At 40.6% G+C, this 19,066-nt stretch overlaps 1 protein-coding gene across 20 annotated transcripts in view; it reads right to left on the bottom strand.

Moving 5' to 3' along the window:
* PTPRK (protein tyrosine phosphatase receptor type K) overlaps positions 1–19,066 on the bottom strand; it is a 576,479-nt gene that overhangs the window by 281,364 nt on the left and 276,049 nt on the right. The gene's annotated exons all lie outside the window — the stretch shown is intronic.

The raw sequence follows: 19,066 nt of genomic DNA on the forward strand, positions 1-19,066 counted from the left end.
CATAGTGCTGTAAATTAGCCAGCTGTTAGTGCTGCCTCAGACTCACTGTAAAACTATTCATTTTTAAAAATTAACACATTGAAACATGAATCTTAGTTTTTTCTGCCTTATAGCAGTCAAAATGCACCATTTCCCACACTCCATTACAACCTTGTCTGAAAGCTACCATTTATATGCTCCTGACAGATTTCCGCTCCCCTCAATCCAAAAAAATTCCAGTGTGAAGAACATTCCATCATCTTTATCAACAGCAATTTTATTGGACTGACTCTCCCTTATTTCATGATAAAAGTTTATATTGAGAAGACCAATTTAATTTCCTTTTCTGCTGTTATGTCAGAGACAGCATTGAGTCAACTGTGAAACCTCCAACTACCCCCACAGGCATGGCTCAGATTGCAGAAGAAACTTAGGAAATAGTGCCGAATGAAACAGAAAAAAATGCATCTCCAGCAGAAGAGAAAACTCTGATCTGAAATACTACAAAAATATACTCAGATACCTTCTCTTTTTAAAGCCACCATCTCTTACATTAACACAACTCTCAAATATCCCTTTCTTATATGATAGTCATCTGAAATTGTATCATGTGGCAAGATCATAGGACTGGGTGTCAGGAGAGCTGGATTCTATTGCCAATTCTGTGGCTGACTCACTAGATGACCTTTGGTGGTACATAGGTTCTTTGTGACTCAGTTTTCCCATCTGTAAAATGTGGAGAATACCTACCTCACAAAGGTGAAGTTAGGCTTAGTTTGCTAATGTTTTCAAAGAGACCTGCAGATGGAAGGCACCATTGAAATGCAAACTATCAACAGTATTAATAAAGCTTACAATACCGAACAGCTATTACACACTTCAAGTCTACTCAAGCTACAGTAAAAGCACCATGCAGGGCTGGCTCCAGGGTTTTTGCCACCCGAAGCGGCGGGTGGGTGAGAGGGGAAGCCATGATCATGATTGGTGGCAGCTCCACCGTGCTGCTTTCTTCTTCGGCAGCGAGTCCGTCCCTCCAAGAGGGACCAGCCGCCAAATTGCCGCTGAAGAGCCTGACGTGCCGTCCCTTCCCCTTGGCCGCCCCAAGCACCTGCTTGCTGAGCTGGTGCCTGGAGCCGACCCTGGCACTATGCAATACTCTTTCCTCCTCTTAGCTAGCTCGTTACATTTGAAAGCAAGATTCTCTAGCTGTTTATTTCCTCAATTTAAATCAGAGACTTAAAATGAACGTCTTGATAGTCTACACAATGATAAATTATTTTTAAGTCATCAGATCCAAGCTTTATATTAACTAAAATAAATAAATTACACTGCAGTTTCCTTCCTTTCTACTTGTCGAAGCTTCCTCACAATCTATGTTCTGATCATCAGCCCAGGGAGAAGGAAGGTGAAGGAAAATCATGTTCTTTCCCAGCACGCACACACTTGTCAGCCATTTGTTAAGAAACACTAAAGATGACAAAAGTGTAGATTATGTTGACTAAAAGACTGACATTTTGAAATACGGTATTACAGAAGACTGCAAGGCAACTCAGCTAATTCAATGAGTCTATTCCGGCAAAGTGTTGGATGGCAGTAGAAGAGGAAAAATAAAAGGATTTAACATTTGTTGTTAAAATATGCTTTTAAAAAGTGTTCTTTACCTTTCCCCGAATGTTATTTATTTCTCCAGCAGAGGGATTTAACTGCAGAATACAACTGATTAATCCCCTTTTTAAAAAAACCCTAAATATAGGTTTCTGAAAAATGCAATGCATTTTTTGCTTCAAAAGTAGAATTTCCTTACATTAAAGCACTTCCTTCATTTTGACTCCAATGTTTTTAAATTCTAATGCTCTAAACTCATTCTCCTTGACAGTGAAGAACTTTACATAGCCTGTACTGTAAAACAAATTAGTCTCCAAATGTTACAACTCCCTTATTAAAGCTGTTCTGCATGTTCAATGCTAGAAAAACACAATTAACTGGGCTCCTAATTTTAAATTGAATAACGAAGCACTTTAAAGCAGTTATGGAATTGCCTCACTATCAATACGCAGATATTTAATTAGCCTAATAATTTTATTTACTGTTCACAACAAAATCTAGAATTGTCTTTGCTGACTGCATTAATGAGTTATCGCTCCCTTATCTTCCAGGATTTAGAATGTTTCGAGAATGGCTGGTGTCTGTCTCCTTTATACAGTTCCTTTAGGCCTTCACTGTGTTTTAGATCTCTAAAACAGGATCCCCATAACAGTATTAACAAAGTCAAATTACCCAACTCAAAATGTGCCAGTTTAAACTATCCTTGAAAGTGTTCCCCTGAGCTTTAAGCACAGGCAACCTAAAAACTACAGGCTCCTGTTGTATGCACAGTGCCATGGACTATACAGCCCTTGAAAGACCCTCCATGACTGAATTTTTTTTTGTTAAGTATACTAATACTTTTTACTAACAATCATTTATTAATTATTGTTTGTATTGCAGGAGCACACAGAACCAAGACCACATTGTACTGGGCACTGAACACGCAAACAACAAGAAGACAGTCCCTGCCCTACAACTTTCAATCCAAGTATAAGAGAAAACAGGTGATTCTAGACCAGTGTTTCTCAAACTGGGGGTCCAGACCCAAAAGGAGATCGCAAGGCTATTCTATGGGGGGTCACAAGATCAGAGCCATAACCAGGACAAGGAGAGCAAGGCAGCCTCCCAGAGTGCAATGCCGGGGGGGAGGGAGGGAAGGAGAGGAAGGGGTGGAAAAATGCCAGGAAACAAATGTTAGGGGTAGAGCCCTGAAGCAGGCATGGTATTGCCACCCTTACTTCTGTGCTGCTGCTGGTGGCAGCGCTGCCTTCAAAGCTGGGAGCTGGGTCAGCAGCCGCTACTCTCCTGCTGCCCAGCTCTGAAGGCAACGCTGCTGCAGCGCAGAAGGGTGGCAATACTATAGTAATTTTCTATCACTCTTGCTGGGGGTGGGGGGTGTCACAGCCTGAATTATTTTCAAAGGAGGCCCTAGCAAAAAAAGTTTGAGAACCCCTGCTATAGACAGCCTGGGGGAGCACAAAGATACAATAAGACGATATTGGCCAGCATGATAGGCTCTGGTCCCAGTACATCCGCAGCCTAACTGTTGCCAAGTTGTTGTAGGGATCACAGCAAAAGAGTTTTAAGGAGAGTTTTGAAGGAGGACAGTGTGGTGACTTTGTTGCTGTTTATGGGTAACTCCTCCCAAGCATGAGGAACAACATCTGAGAAAGCACGAAGGCGTTTGTTTGAAAATTTAACAAGCAGACTATGAAGGCCAGCACCACTGGCGGATCAGAGGCAGAAGTTGACATCTTTATAGCATATAAGAGATAAGGATCCTGCAGATAGACTGTGAATGGCCTTCGAAGTTTACGTTTGGTGATAGAGAAGAAGGAACCAGTGGAGGAATGCAAAGAGACGGGTGACATGGTCAAAGCAATGGGCTAGGAAAATGATCTTTGGAACAGCATTTTGAATGAATACAAGAGGGGCAAAATTGCATTTATTGAGACCAGAGAAGAGAATGTTGTAGTAAATGAGACATAAGATAATGGCAGGCTGGATGAAAGTTAGAATTACATTGGAGTTAAAAATTAAAAAGTGGAATTTGCTCAAATTTCATTGAAGGAGGATTTTGATAGGTTGAAACATTCTCTGAATGTTACTTTTCTTCAATATGAGTGCAGTAAATGCAGCTTCTCCAGTAGGTGTGCAAAGCCTATCCTCATGTATATCTATCTATATTTTTAAAGAATTTTAATCACCAGTGGACTCAACACTGCATCCAGAAAGTGATTTCCCACTTAGAAAATAAAAGTTGAAGCAAATACCCTGGCTTCACCTTAGCATATATCTTGCACTGGGACATCATTATCCAGTCACAGTGTTCAAATGATTTGAAATGATCTCTTAATTGAACTGTTCTTTTTAATGTCAGAGCTCTTAAAAGGGCAAAAAGAAAAGCAGCAGTGCTCGCTGCTCATTAGAAGGTTCATGGTAGCTATATTGTTTCAATTTATGTGTCGCTCACTCTGAACAGAGCTCGAAAATTCTGCTCAATTAGGTTTCAAAAACTCAATTTAAAATTAGTGTGGATTTATGCTAATAAGGATTGGCTGCACCCTGCACTCTTCCTGATTCCTTTACTCCTCTGCTGTCCGATTTGATAACCTTGAATCAATCACTTCGGAGGGGTCAGATGTAGAAATACCACATGCTCTAAGCTACCATTTTTCTCCTTTTTGGAAAATTATGGTGGACATAGCAAAGAACTACATGCCATAAGCAGCTGGTTAAAAAAAATGCAACTATCTTAAAGCATTTGATAACTACTCCAGAGCTGCAGGCACTTGTATCACAGTGTTCTATACATTTTGGGACCATTTCTAGATCTTGATAGTTAAACCATTTTATGTGCCATATGCTTTTTCTTTGAGTCAATGGAAGCATATAATCATCCTTACCACCGCCGCGTTTAATCTGCCTTTAAGTTGGACAACAGTCTCTATCCTGCCTAAAACACAAAAATCTGTGGTGAGATACCAATTCTTCTCTTCTCTCTCTCCTGAGAGAAGTCAAACTGTGTCTGGGGACTTTTTATTGCTATTTGTCAGGTTTTTTTAAAAAATGTAATCCTGTTTATTTACAGCACAACAGGACTCAAACAGCCTGAGATACTGTCTTTACTCTCAGTCCCAAGCCCCTTTCCAGTCAGCAATTAGCCCCAAAGCTCTTTTAGCTTTTCTCATGTCCATGTTCCCAGTGCCTCTTCTGTATCCCAGGCTTCCTTTCTGCCTTCTCTGGTGTTTTTCTGACTTCTCTCTCTCACTCCCCACCCTGACACTAAAACCACACTCAGCAAAGCCCCTCTACTCAGAGTTCAAATTCCTGAGCAGCCTGACATGTGCCTTTGTTTTGGGCGGTCACATGTCCCTGTGTTTTGGTTGGAGGCAGATCTGTCTGGGCTCCTTCTGCTGGCAATTAACCAGATATCTGTGCCATTGAATCCCCAGGAGTTTTAAACCTCCATAATCTGAACAGTGTCCAGGCACCATCCCTGTCTTGTGGTCTGTAGACATGCTTTTGGAATGCTGCCCCTCCGGAGAGCTGTGATCACGTGGCCCAGGTGCCTAACACCCCAGCTCAGGGCTGGCTACTCAGACACTTCCTGTAGTTTTAAAAAAACCCACCCTCTTCCAGAATCCCATTGAAGGTGTGAGCCTTTTGGATTCCAGTTTAACCCTCTCAGGGGGCATGTGGTAAGTACAGCATGTAAAATAAGAAGTACCAGATTGCTCAGGCAGCTCTTGCACCAGCAGGTGCCCAGAAGGCAGCAGGAGTAGCGCCAGGACTTGGCCTTGGGAAACCGGCATAGCAGCAGCTCCGAGTGCTGCAGCCCATTCTGCTTCTTGTATGAGCGGAACAGGAGCCCAATATCCCTGGCTATCCTCTGAGTCACTCTGCCAGCCGGGCAGCTAGCGGTTTAGGTCCTGCCTCTCCCCCCTGGGCAGGTGTGTACTTGGCAGCTCCAGAGAAGAGCTGAAGCCTGGTACGCCCCAAGTTCCACATCCCACCAGCAGCTGGCTCTAACTCAGCAGTGCCTTCCATCAAGCTGCCACCACTGGCCAGTCCCTTCTTCCTGAAGCTGCTGGGCAAGAGCAGCTGCTCACTTATTGCTCTGCCATGGCCCACCTCCTGCAGCGACTAAAAGATCAAGCCACTAATAGTCAGGGGATAGAGGCAGTTCCGCTTCACCACCACTGAGGGGAGGCCAGACGGGTCTGGGGGTGCAACGTCTAAAAAAGAAAGTACCAGGAAACTGTTCCAGCTCCCAGAAAAAAACATCAGAATAGCACTGCAGAGCGTTCAACATGACTTTAGCACTGATGTTATTGTGCCTTATTTAAGTATGAAAAATACGTAGAAGGTACAGATCATGTAGAAAACAACAGACATCATGAATCCAGTGCCCCTCACTCTAGCCCTGGGAGTCCTTTGGGGACATCTGTGTTCAGGTAGGGAGGGTCCCCCAGCCTCATAAGGCTTGTGCAGCAGCTTCTGTCATCCTGAGCAGGTGAAAATGGCTGAAGAGAGTGAAGAGATCAGATCCTTAGTCAGGTGACCTCCTGGTCAGTCCCCAGAGGTGCCCTTATTGCTAGGCAATCTCTCCCCTGGAAAATACAGTACATTTCTTCTTGTTGGGAACCAGTCCATTGTCTAGGATATTTGTATTTCAATAGACCCTCCACTACACCTTGGAATTTCAGCCTAACATGGAGGTAAAGATACTACTGGGAACACAACAAGCCCTCACACTCAATATGGAGTTTTCAGTCTGATAAAAACACATACTGAGAGTTCACAATCTCCCAGAGAATTCATAAATTGTACAAACAGATTTCCAAATCATCACAAAGGCTCTTACTATTTCAGGAACCTGGTTCCGTAAAGGAACTTAGTGGATTCTTACAACTATCTTAAATGAAGTTTCAGTGAGGTTTAAGCCAACCCACAACAGTGTCATGCAACCAAACCAAAACCCTACATCCAAACAGCCCCAATAGATGGAATGTCTCAAGGGCATGTATATGATAAATGTAGGCTACAAATTATTTTATTTTAGCTTGGCTGATATTATATAGATATCAAAGGTGAAAAAAAAACACAACCAACTATATCATCAAGCCCATCTATGCCAATGCACAGTTATGTCCCTTTTAGTTTGAAATCATTGATGCAATGAGTCTCCTTTCACTTCTACTGGGAGACACTTCCACGGACCTCACCCATCAATAAGCTGTATAGAATTTAATAGGTGTGAAACCTATATACGCTATAAACCTATAGAATTTAAAAACTTATTTCCTGATAATATTTAGTAGTTATTTTATAGAATTTCATAGCAGCGATATAATTTTTCTATAAAATTCTGTAAAAAACTTTGCACTTCTTTAAACTCTATGATTTTCCCACATGGACAAGGGATATCAGGAATTTTTGTCCTGATAGTCAGTTTAAGATTTTCTTTTATTGGTTTTATACCATCATTCTGAGTCATATCAGTTTAGACAATCCAGCACAATTATACTCCTTTCTTGATGTTTACATCCTTGAAACTCAAGTAGGTAATTTCAGCCCAACCACTGCTAACCGTTATCAGCTCTCCCTAGATTCCACATAAAATACATATAAAATGATGGGGTCTAAATTAGCAGTTGCCACTCAAGAAAGAGATCTTGGAGTCATTGAGGATAGTTCTCAGAAAACATCCACTCAGTGTGCAACTGCAGTCAAAAAAGCAAACAATGTTGGGAATCATTAAAAAAGGGATCGATAAGACGACAGAAAATATCATATTGCCTCTTTATAAATCCATGGTACATCCACATCTTGAAAACTGCATGCAGATGTGGTTTCCCCATCTCAAAAAAGATATAGCGGGCTTGGAAAAGGTTCAGAAAAGGGCAACAAAAACAATTAGGGGTATGGAACTGCTGCCGCATGAGGAGAGATTACTAAGACTGGGACTTTTCAGCTTGCAAAAGAGATGTCTTATATATGACAGAGGTCTATAAAATCATGACTGGTGTGGAGAAAGTAAATAAGGAAGTGTTATTTACTCCTTCTCATAAGACAAGAACTAGGGGCCACCAAATGAAATTAATAGGCAGCAGGTTTAAAACAAGCAAAGGGCAGTATTTTTTCACACAACACAAAGTCAACCTGTGGAACTCCTTGCTAGAGGATGTTGTGAAGGCCAAGACTATAACAGCGTTCAAAAAAAGAACTAGATACAGTCATGGAGGATAGGTCCCTCAATGGCTATTAGCCAGGATAGGCACAGATGGTGTCCCTAGCCTCTGTGTGCCAGAAGCTGGGAATGAGTGACAGGGGATGGATCACTTGATGATTACCTGTTCTGTTCATTCCCTCTGGGGCATCTGACATTGGCCACTGTCGGAAGACAGGATACTGGGCTGGATGGACCTTTGGTCTGACCCTGTATGGCTGTTCTCATAATTGCCCTCCTCCACCGGGTAGCAGCCCCTATTACCTCTGAGAAGACAGGCCCTCCCCAGAAAGCAAGAAATTCTGCAGAGGTTACAGTAGCAGCAGTGAGTGGTGGGTGGCTGGAGATCACACCTCTGGAAGCATCACCTCTGTGGTAAAAAGGATTAAAGAACTTGGAAACAATACAGTCCAATACGTTCAGGTCCCTGTTCATTCTGGAAAAAGATACAACTGCTGGAGGGTGGGGGTAAGATGAAAGAACATTTTGAATATCAATAACAGGGAAGGCTGGCTTGTGAGAGGGGACAGGGTGGTAGCAGATGGTTTGGGGGAAATGAAATAAAAAAATCCTCAAAGGAAAAAATGCAACTAACTAGTTTTGTACTTTTAACATTTTCTGTATATGTTGCCTTTCTAGCGCTATTTTGTCTTTTCTACATAGACTGTAAAGCTCGTCAGGACAGGGAACTTTTCACCTTGTATGCTTTACAGCACTCAGGACAACGAGGACCCAATCCCACAAGGGCCTTTGGGATATTGTTGTTATTATTATGCTTTAGCAAAGTTATCTACATAGAGATTTTAATCAGTCTTGCACAAAATCTATTCACTTGTCTCACCACAAGGAACCAACTACACTGAAAAAAATATTTTACTTGCCTTTCAAAAAAACAACTGGAGCAGAAACTTCAAGGCTTTTAATAAATCCTCTCTCATAAATAAGTGCTTTCAGCATACATGTTTTGCTTTAAAATTGATTTAAATATTGTTTGGATCACAATCGATAAAGTGAAGGAGATATTTGTGTTACCGCTTTTGACCTAAGTAGCAGGAAAAAGTTCTGGGCCCTGCCGGTATTTCCTGTAGGACGAGAAATTAATGATGCAGTCAGGTACCTTTGATATAGATAAAGAACATACAAAGTCCTTGTCTCTCCGAACACAGGAGGAACCAAACAGGATGAAGTTTCTTTGCTCATAGCACCAAACCATTTCAAACAGCTCTCCCTCTAGGCTTTTCTCAGGGGCACACTGTGCTTGTTCACGTTGTCTGTCTGTTTGCTCCTTCTCTATCTGTTTCTGTAGAATTTCTCCTGCTTCTCTAATTACATACACACACACTCTGTAACATAGCCCTTCTCCCATAAAGTTCAAACAACTGGCCTTTCAGGAGAAGGGCAGAGATTTATAGCAACCCAATGGAAGGCCCAGCTTCCCAATAAACAAAGCAGTTCAACAAGAGCATGGCCACTCCTTATCAGCATAGCCATAAAGCTAAGTTTAATAAAGCTAATGACTCTGATTCTCCAATACATCTGAAGGGGGCTCAAATGCTATGGTGAATGGAGTGGGCCACAGGAAACCAATTGTGGTTGCCTGATTCAGTCACCAGGCCCTAGCTCAACCACTTAAATCACTGGCTTAAAGTCCTTCTGGGATTGTACACCAGAGGAGGATTGGGCATGGCGGAACTCTGCCCTGTCATTATCCCTCCCCTGCCTTTCTAGCTCATGCCCTGCCCCCAAAATGCCTCTCCCTCCTCCTTATGGAGGCTGGGATGGGAGGCATGGTATAGGATTCAGTAGATCCATCTCCACCAGCAAAATTCCATTGCACAGGGAAATTCTCCACTTATCACCTCTGCCCACTTTAAAGCTACTGTGTCTGGACCAATGTGTGCCATAAAATAGAAAAAGGTGTTTGAGAGAAAACTATACTTCCTGAATGCAGAATTATTTAATAGATTCCACTGGGACAGAGGCTCTGGAAGTGACAGAGACAGCATCAAAGATAGAATTTATGGTGACATAAGGAATTTTAAAAATCACACACCATGAAACAGACTGGGATAAGTAAGAAAATATGAAATGTGGATTAATACTGTATTTTCAGTGGCTAATGGTCCTATATAGCAGTAGTATAGGAGACAGTAATGTGTGGCAGCACAGAATAAATGAAAAACGCTAACGAGTCTTTATGAACATGTTTAAGCGCATCAGTGGGCTTCCCTTGGTGGAACAGTTCTTCAGAATATAGCATTCATCGGCCGCCCTTAACTGAAGAACTCAAAGATAAGGGGAAAAGGCTAAGAGCACAGATAACAGAAACAAGATGTTTAAAGATAAATGCTACTTTCCGTGTTTACATATTCTTTGACTTCCCTTTCAGAAGCATCATTACTCCGGAAAAGAGCGGTCAATAACAAGGAAAGTTGGGGAAGACTAAAGGTAGAATGGGAAACTTCAGTGTGCATATTAAGTAGGGTGGGAATGGGCATGTCTCCTATCTGACAGATGTAAGTTAAGAAATTAAAAACTACTGTGTATAGAGAAAAACCAGGAGCGGACCACGAACGATCAGGAAAACTGGAACAGAAACTTTCTTCACAAAGTCTGCAGTAGAAGGAGACATCTGCTGAAGAATGATGTAATATTTAAAAGTGGAATGTATTGCAAGTGCCATCTAATTTGCAGAATTGGGTCTGAAGGACAGCAGCAACATCCTGAAGCATGTTTCACCAGGCTACTGTGTGCCAATGTGAGAGAGAACAAGAAGAGACATTAAATGCTTTCAAGACAGGAAAAGATTTGTGATAGTGGAAAAAACACATCAAAGGGACTTTTGTCAATTAACTTTCTAACAAGAGAAAAAGATAAAGCAGGAAGAAGCAAGAAATCTTTAAAAGTAATGTTCTGTAACAGCAGTACACTAAGGAATACAGTAAGAATGGACTGGAAGGCAGAAGCTCGGTTTTCCAGCAGAAAAGTTACCTTCACTAATTAAGATCAGGTTGTGTACCTTGTCTGGTAAAGTAAACAGTTACGGCAGGGCTGCCTGTTCTACTAGGAAAGCCAATCTGAACACTGATACATGGCCTGAAGAGTAGGAATTCGTGAGATGGAAGATGATGAAGCTACTCTGTCTTATAACAGAGGAATTAATTTCTTTTCAAGCAATTTGCAGAACACTCAGTACCAAGAATAACAGCAATCAATACAGTAAGTAAAGACAGATACAAATCATTGTCAGAAGCTGAATGAGGCATCCTATTGGCTGAGCACATAACTATTAATATCTGCATTCAAGGAAAACGAGATAAAAAACCTATAATGAAATCTATTAAGCAATAATAGCAACAGGTGGACAGTATTGGTAATCTGCAGGAGCCTGTTGCTTCCCTGGGCTATGAGTATCCATATGGCAACCTTTGCAGAGAACACAGCACTCCCAAGGATCTCTGCTGAAGTTCATCATTAGACTTTTTTTTTCCACTCAAAATATTTTTTCTTTAACACCTCAGAATGATAAGTAGCATCGTCACGAGTTAGACAACCCTTCGCAAATTAGACAAAAAATAAAGTATTAACAAACTTGATGAGTGGCTGTCAAATAAAAACTGCAGAGAATCTAGGTTGTGGTTCTACAATGCCACATGTTTTAGGGAATGAGTATCAGCAGCTGCCCCCATGTGTCTCAACATACTGAATGTTCTTTAGGACACCTATCAGTCCAGGGTCATATGAAACACTAGACAACAACTGATGCTCTGTAGCATCAAGAGGAAGCTTATTCCATTCCAATTTAACCTGCACTGATCGCAGGGTGCCTTAGGTCAGTATTAAAATAAAATATAAAGCCTATCCCGGGAAAGTCATTCTGTAGGGGGCAGAAAAATTATTTCAAGTACCCAATAGCAAATCTTTCAGTCTCCACCCCCACCCCCCAAAAAAACCCAACTCTATTTAAACAAAGTAAAATCTGTTAAAATGTAATGCTGTCTCAAATTTCAATGTAAAGTTGTATTAGAAAGGCTACAGAAGTATAGGATGTGTTCAGAAACAAAAAAGAAACTGATAATTAATAATGGGCCTAAATAAAGCTAAATTAACCACAGCCATGTATTATTTTCTGGAGACAGATTTTGCCAAGTATTTGAACATGGCCTATTTTTTCTGGAGTTCCTAATCCTCCCTGACAATTCACTGCTTCCTGTTGCTTCTTGCTTTCAATTTCGGGCATTTCTTCCCTCTGTATGGAACACTCTCGCCATACTTCAAAGTGTGTTGTCACAATTGAGACTCTCCACCTGCTATCCCAGAAGCATAACTTCTAAAGTTTGCTCTCAACTCTGGGTTTCTTGCATGCCAGTGGCATGTTGCTTCCAGGTGACAGGCGAATCAGCTAAAACTACAATGTTACTGGATATGCCTGAGGTGTGGAGCTCTTTAAAGGAATCTTCCAAGATGTGTGTACATGCAGCATGGTGGGGAGGACACTCGAAGAGCGAAGATGAGTCAGATTGGTAAATTCCCTGTGGGAAGTGAAGACTGTTTCAAACCACGTTCTATGGCAACAGCGGTACCAAAAACTGATAGTGAGATGGTAAAAAAAGCATTGTGAGTTATGGTATATGCATTTTCCAAAAAGGATAACATTATGTGGTCAGCTGTTTGATCCTTGCTAGGTCAACTGCATAGTTAGCCCCTCACTTGATAACACCGCAGTTTTCACAGCAATTTGCATTCCATTTTCCAGAATGCTTTCTAATTTCACTTCTGCAAAGATTACTTTCAGGCAATTGCTTTAATTATCTGTTACTCCACAAGGAATGACATTTTCCTCTGGCTGAGAGAAGAGATGTATCACACTGCATTAATGCTGATGAGACTCTCCAAGGGTGAAACCATGCGCTGACTTGCCAGGCTTGGCAAGCCAACTGAGGAGGCAGTTAGCCAGCACCTCGTGCTGTTGCTGACAGATTGGCCCAATTGCCAGTGCTTTGATGGCAATCCGCACAGGATTGCCAGTTACATTTGAAACTTCTAAACACATGCAATAGTGCTTCTAATCTGAGATTCATCAAAGCAAATGGTATCACCCAGGACCATGGCAAAACACACCGAACTGCAAAGTTAAGACAAGCCTCTCTGCCCAATCCAATGAGGTGTTAATGCCAAGCTCAGCAATGATGGATGGACTCATTAGTGTTTCAGTTATCTCCAACTGAACCTGGAGCCAAGGCATATGGTTTAACAGATGTTCCAGCAAAGGGCTCTATTCTCTGTTCCACATAGGTGTCCAGTTATACTGGCCATTGATAAGAGATTATAAAATCTGATCGGCCATATGGGAGTCACAATTGCTCCCAACTCAAAAAGAAGCCTGCTTCTGGCGAAGAAAAACAAAATCCAGCACCCACAAACCTATTGCTCTGATATCCTTATTGGATTAATGGAACAAGTGCTAAACAATATATGTAATATTCAAAGCACGTGTCATCTTCCTATCCATTCTGACTACCCATATGAAGTCAGTCTACCTCTGCACTGTACTTGCTTAGTACTACACTGAAGCATCTAATGCACAAGCCACACTTCTCCATGCTGGGGAAAAGGGGACAAACCTGTAATGCTATTTTGACCATTTAAACTCTCATTTTTATAAGTTCTCTCTCTCTCTTTTTTTTTTTTTAAACAATCAGTATTTGTTCTCTGAATCAATAATTGCCTTTACTCTGCCTATTTTCTTGGATACCTAACATTTAGCAGTGTCCAGAGAACAGGCACACTGCACAGCTAAGCACTTGGGTTTGCTTGCTATTTATTAGCATAGCAACTCTGGTGTGCATGGTACTTTACACTCAAAAATAAATAAATACATTACAAAAATAAAGGTCTCTGCCCAAGGGGGCTTCCAAATTAACATAACAAATACAAAAATTCAAGATGAACAGAGGAGTGGGGCAAAGAGAATATTACACAACGGAAAGGAAATATTGCATCGGGAAGAAAGTCATTTAACTTACTACATTCAAAAAATACACAGGCACCAGAGCAGAAGTGGGTAGTGTCAGAGTGGACAACTGGCCATACTTTTTTCATGATTCTCCATGGTTAATATGCATTAAGCATAAAATTAAACACATGTGTACACCTCTAGACTCCTTCAACAAAGGAATTTCAACATGTGCTGGTCTTAACTTTCACAAAAAGACAGACATCTTAATGTGGATAGATAGGGTTGCCAATTTTGGTTAGTTGTCTTCCTGGAGGTTTCATCCCATGACATAATCTTTAATTAAAGGTTTAATCTTTAATTCCTGGAGACTCCCAGACAATTCTGGAGGGTTGGCAAACCTGTGTGTGTGATTATTGACATTACACTAGGAGAGGGCCTATACAGTATGTAACCATAGCTGGAAATAAGCTCAGCAAGAAAAGACCAACCAACCTGAACATTAGTGCTAGTTCTCTGAATATTTCTGCCTCCAGGCTGGGGTATTAAATTACTATCTCAGTTTTGAATAATCACATCTCTGAGCCCAGAAACTCTAGTGGCTACAGTGGCCTCGGCTACCACTGAATCCAAATAAGTGTTCTAGCAAACCTGTGAGGCCCCGCAGTGGGAACTTTGTGGGTAGGTGGGAGTGGGGGAGGGACAGAATGTCTATTATTTTTACCTGCAACAGTATCTTAAGTGAGATGGGAAAAGGTAGACAGAGAAGAGACATCTCAAGAACTCAGATATATGTGAGAAAGCTTTATACAAGCATCCATATTTTGGAATGCTCAACTAAAACAAAAATGTACAAACCTTTGATCGTCTCCTACTATACTTGTTAACAATTATGCACCAGTTAAAGTATTTATTTCTGTAAATAAAAAGAATAGCCATGGTACCGTAATAATTGTGTGCTGCACACTTGTTGCGGAAGTAAGAGGTGCAATTTTGAAAGCTGTTTCTCTCTCTCCCATCCCCATATTTAACATTCCATATTCTCATAATGTATTACTGAACCAGTTAAGTCTCTCTACCTAGTCCAGTGATCCCCAAACTATGGGGCCAACCGTGCAGTAGTGGGGCGGGGGGGGAGACAAATTCCATTACTGGTATGGGGGGGGGGGTTCGACAGGAAAAGTTTAAGCACCACTGATCTAGTCAGATATCTATCTGCTTTATATTAATGCAGCTGCACCTTTCAAAGCACTTTTGTTCTCAGCATTACTTATCTTCCAATGCCAAAAACCTGTTTCTCCCAACCTCAGTCCAATGCGACTGTGAAATTGAAAGGGAAAAAAAAACAAATGCTATCTGATTAAAAATAAATAAATAAATAAAAGGACGTGAAATCCAATAAAGGGCCAAGATCAGTCTTTATTCATCTTTCTGTAATGCTCACAAAAATCTGAGTCTGTGAAAAGCCTTTGGATCTTACAGTATTATATATATGCATATAATGAGAGATTTGGTGTATTGGAACATACTATCTATACTCATGTTTTTATATTCATACAAAGGTGTACACGCTTAAAATTATAAATATATATATACACACACACATACATACACATGCAAGAAAAATATATCATACAGTGGCATAAACATAATGCACAATTTCTAATACCTCTGATTTCTGAAGTTAGAAAAATAAGCCTTTCTAAAATACATCATTGCTGTTTGTGCTACTGTCGCTGATAGTACCACTAGCTCCATCCCACAAAATAGATAAAAATGATTTGTCTAATTTTACTGAAGGAGATGGGAAAGAGTGAAAGGGCAGAGGGGGTTCTGTAGTTTCTTTTTAAAGTTCTTTATTTTAATCTTTCACTTAGAAATACTCAAAGAGCTGGAAGAGACAGAGACAGCCATTACTTTCTTTAATAATCCCATGTCTGCAAAACTACTACTCTACAGCTTCAATGTAACCAAACAGGATCTTGTTTCAGAGAGCATTTCTGGCATGAACAGCCCCAGTCTTCCCAAATGTTATTTCATATAATTACATCTCATGTAGAATGCCTTATTCAAAGTTTTCAAAAGGGAAGATCTTTTCACATTCAACTATGACAACAAAAAAGGTTCTTTTATTTATTTATTAACATAGCATGCTAATAAAGCATCTCTCTTCACTTGCTGCTATGAGAGAAGATGCATTCCTGGAATGCTTCTGCTCCAGGCCCTCAAAAACAATTATTTAGGCATTTGATTTGATCTGTTGGTTGTTTTCTTCTTCGTATTGAAACTTTAGAAAGTGAGTTTGCTAGTTTGAACAAAGGATATATGTGGGCCTTTTCCAGGTCAGATACTTGTATAGCCCATGTGGTCCATAACCCACCTTTACACCAGTTTCAAGGAAAACGGGTCAATTTGATGTTTGCTCAAAACTACGCACAGCAGGATTGATAACCAGCAATGTTCTCCAAACAGTGAAAAAAGCATTCTGACAGGTAAAATTAATTATTAGCATGGCTGTGCTGAGAAAACAGAGCAAAGACTTGAATGATGAGAACGGAACATATGGGGCAATGAGGAAATGGTAACAGAACTAGTAGAATTTAGAGAGAGAGAGAGAGAGAGGTAAAATACGAGTCGAGATCTGCATTTGAAGAATTCAGGTGACTTCTATCAAACAGCTATTTTTATAGCAAGGTTGCAAAGCACTTTATAAACATTAGCAAAGAAAGTTATTTGAAGGGCAAAAGACCCTTCTAGTCCCAAGATCTCAGCTAACAAATGAAAGGATATTCTTAGCATTTTACAAGATAAGAAAGAATCCACTTCTATGATCTATCCAGTAAAATCTATTAACTGTGTGAAAAGGGAAAACAAATGTTTTCCAAGCAGTTTTGGCTGCTAACTGGCTTTCTTGCAGGGAAAAGAAAAGTTATAAGAGATAATCAGTCAAAGTTATCTTACTTGGAGGACAGAGTGGTATGGAAAAATTACAGTTGGTTCTCACTGTCAGGCTTTGTTGAGCAATTATCTGTGCTGAAAGTGGTGCTTTACATTGTTTCTTTACACTCTCACTGTTATAACCTTATCTCATAAAATAATCCAGGTTAATGTAATTTAACTTTGCCAAATTGGGCACATAAAACACACAATGCTCAGAAATTGAACTGCTCTTAATGAGTACATTTTACATTTGTTCAATTTAAATAATGGTTTGTACTTAGCAGAAAGACTTGCAAAACAAATAATTCCTGGTGATATGATATCTATTTACTACAAGGACTTATTAATGTGAAATGCAATGCAATCACTTTTGGTTCTGTGTTCATTTTTCATACTGTAGCACATTGTGATTATCTTTTCTTGGAATATTTTCTGTGTCCTATTTATCTAGAAGTCAGTCTCTCTCACATTCTACCCAAAAGAAAAATTTCCTGTGTCTTTATTTTGGACTTCAGATGCATCTCGTGGCTATATATACACCCAAAGATGGTCATCTCCCTTCTCAATTGGGTTAGAAGTCAGACCCTGATTGGGAAAAAATGGATTATGTTTCATTTTGGCAGAGTCCGGCTTACTACAAAGTATACAACTTTACATTTGGTAGTTTCTAGATTTTAAAATTCTATTTTTGAAGTTCAGATTTTTTAAATATCAAAAGGTTCTGCTTGAAGAAGCAATTTTCAATTTTTCAAAATAATTAAAGATTGCGCACACTGCAAACTTGTTGTTACGAGGCACATTGTAGATACATGCCGAAATAATGGGAAACGTTTTTATTAGTTCTTCAACTTTCATCTACATCAAGCAATGAGAAACCATTCTTGAAGAGGCTGTCTATGTCCCTGTGATCTTTCCTAACAACCTGCCTTTTTCTAAGCTATGAGTAAAAAAATTCTCATAGCTTTGTGAGGGGCAAACAATATTCTGATTTTAGACACTGTTTACTTTAGAACATATAATTGTATATTTATACAAATCTTTCTCCTATCATTCAAAGGCATGGCAATTTTATAGTGTCAGGTTAAAAATTCTGTCTTTTTAACATACATCCCAAGGGATTAATTTGTAATTTCTCTCTATCATAGGATCATCCATCATAGTTATGACAGCTCTCTGTTAAGCCTGTACTAAATAAAGCACGTTTTACTAGATACTACATTTTTTCTTTCAAACCATAGGTATTTATTGCTTACATGTTTTGATAAAGAAACATTTACATGAGAATACATTAATAGTTACCTTACATAGTAACCATTTGTCTAGTGCACCTTCTTATGTTTTTTATTCCAAGTTTTAAAAATTTGGAGTCATTAGCATAGAATAATAGAGACATAGGGCTGGAGAGGACCTCAAGTGGTCATTTATCTTATTCCCCCCCCCCCCCCCCCGCACTGAGGCAGGACCAAGTATATCTAGACCATCACTGACAGGTGTTTGTACAATCTGCTCTTAAAAACCTCCAATGACAGGAAGTCTATCATCTCCCTTGGTAAACTATTCCAGTGCTTAAATATCTTTATAGTTACAAAGTCTTTCCTCGCATCTAATTTAAATAATCCTTGCTGCAGATTAAGCAGATTACTTCTTGTCCTACCATCAGTGGACAGAGAGAACAACAGATCACCATCCTCTTTATAACAGCCCTCAACATAGTTGAAGAATATTATCAGGTTCCCTCTATCCCCATTGATCTTTTTTTCTCAAGATTAAACATGCCCATTTTTAAACTTTTCCTCAAAGGTCAGGGTTTCCAAACTTTTTATAATTTTTGTTGTTCTCCTCTGGACTCTCTCCAATTTGGCCACATCTTTCTTTAAGTGTGGCATCCAGAATCACGCACAATACTCCAGCTGGGGCCTTACCAGTGTCGAGTAGAATGGAACAATTATCTCCTATGTCTGACATACAATACTCCTGTTAATTCACACCAGAATAATTGCTTTTTTCTCAGCTGCATCATATTGTTGGCTCATTCAATTTGTGATCCACTGTAACCCCCCACCCCCCGTCTTATTCAGCAGTACTACCACCTAGCCAGCTATTCCCCAGTTTCAGGGGCGGCTCCAGGCCCCAGCACGCCAAGCGCGTGCTTGGGGCGGCATGCCATTGGGGGCGCTCTGCCGGTTGCCGGGAGGGCGGCAGGTGGCTGCGGTGGACCTCCCACAGGCGTGCCTGTGGAGGGTCCCGCGAGACTAACAGACCCTCCGCAGGCACGCCTGCAGGAGGTCCACCGGAGACGCCTGCCGCCCTACCGGCGACCGGCAGAGCGCCCCCCGCGGCATGCCGCCCTGCTTGGGGCGGCAAAATGTCTA

The sequence above is a fragment of the Mauremys mutica genome, chromosome 3 (genome assembly GCF_020497125.1).
Source record: "Mauremys mutica isolate MM-2020 ecotype Southern chromosome 3, ASM2049712v1, whole genome shotgun sequence".
NCBI lineage: Eukaryota > Metazoa > Chordata > Testudines > Geoemydidae > Mauremys > Mauremys mutica.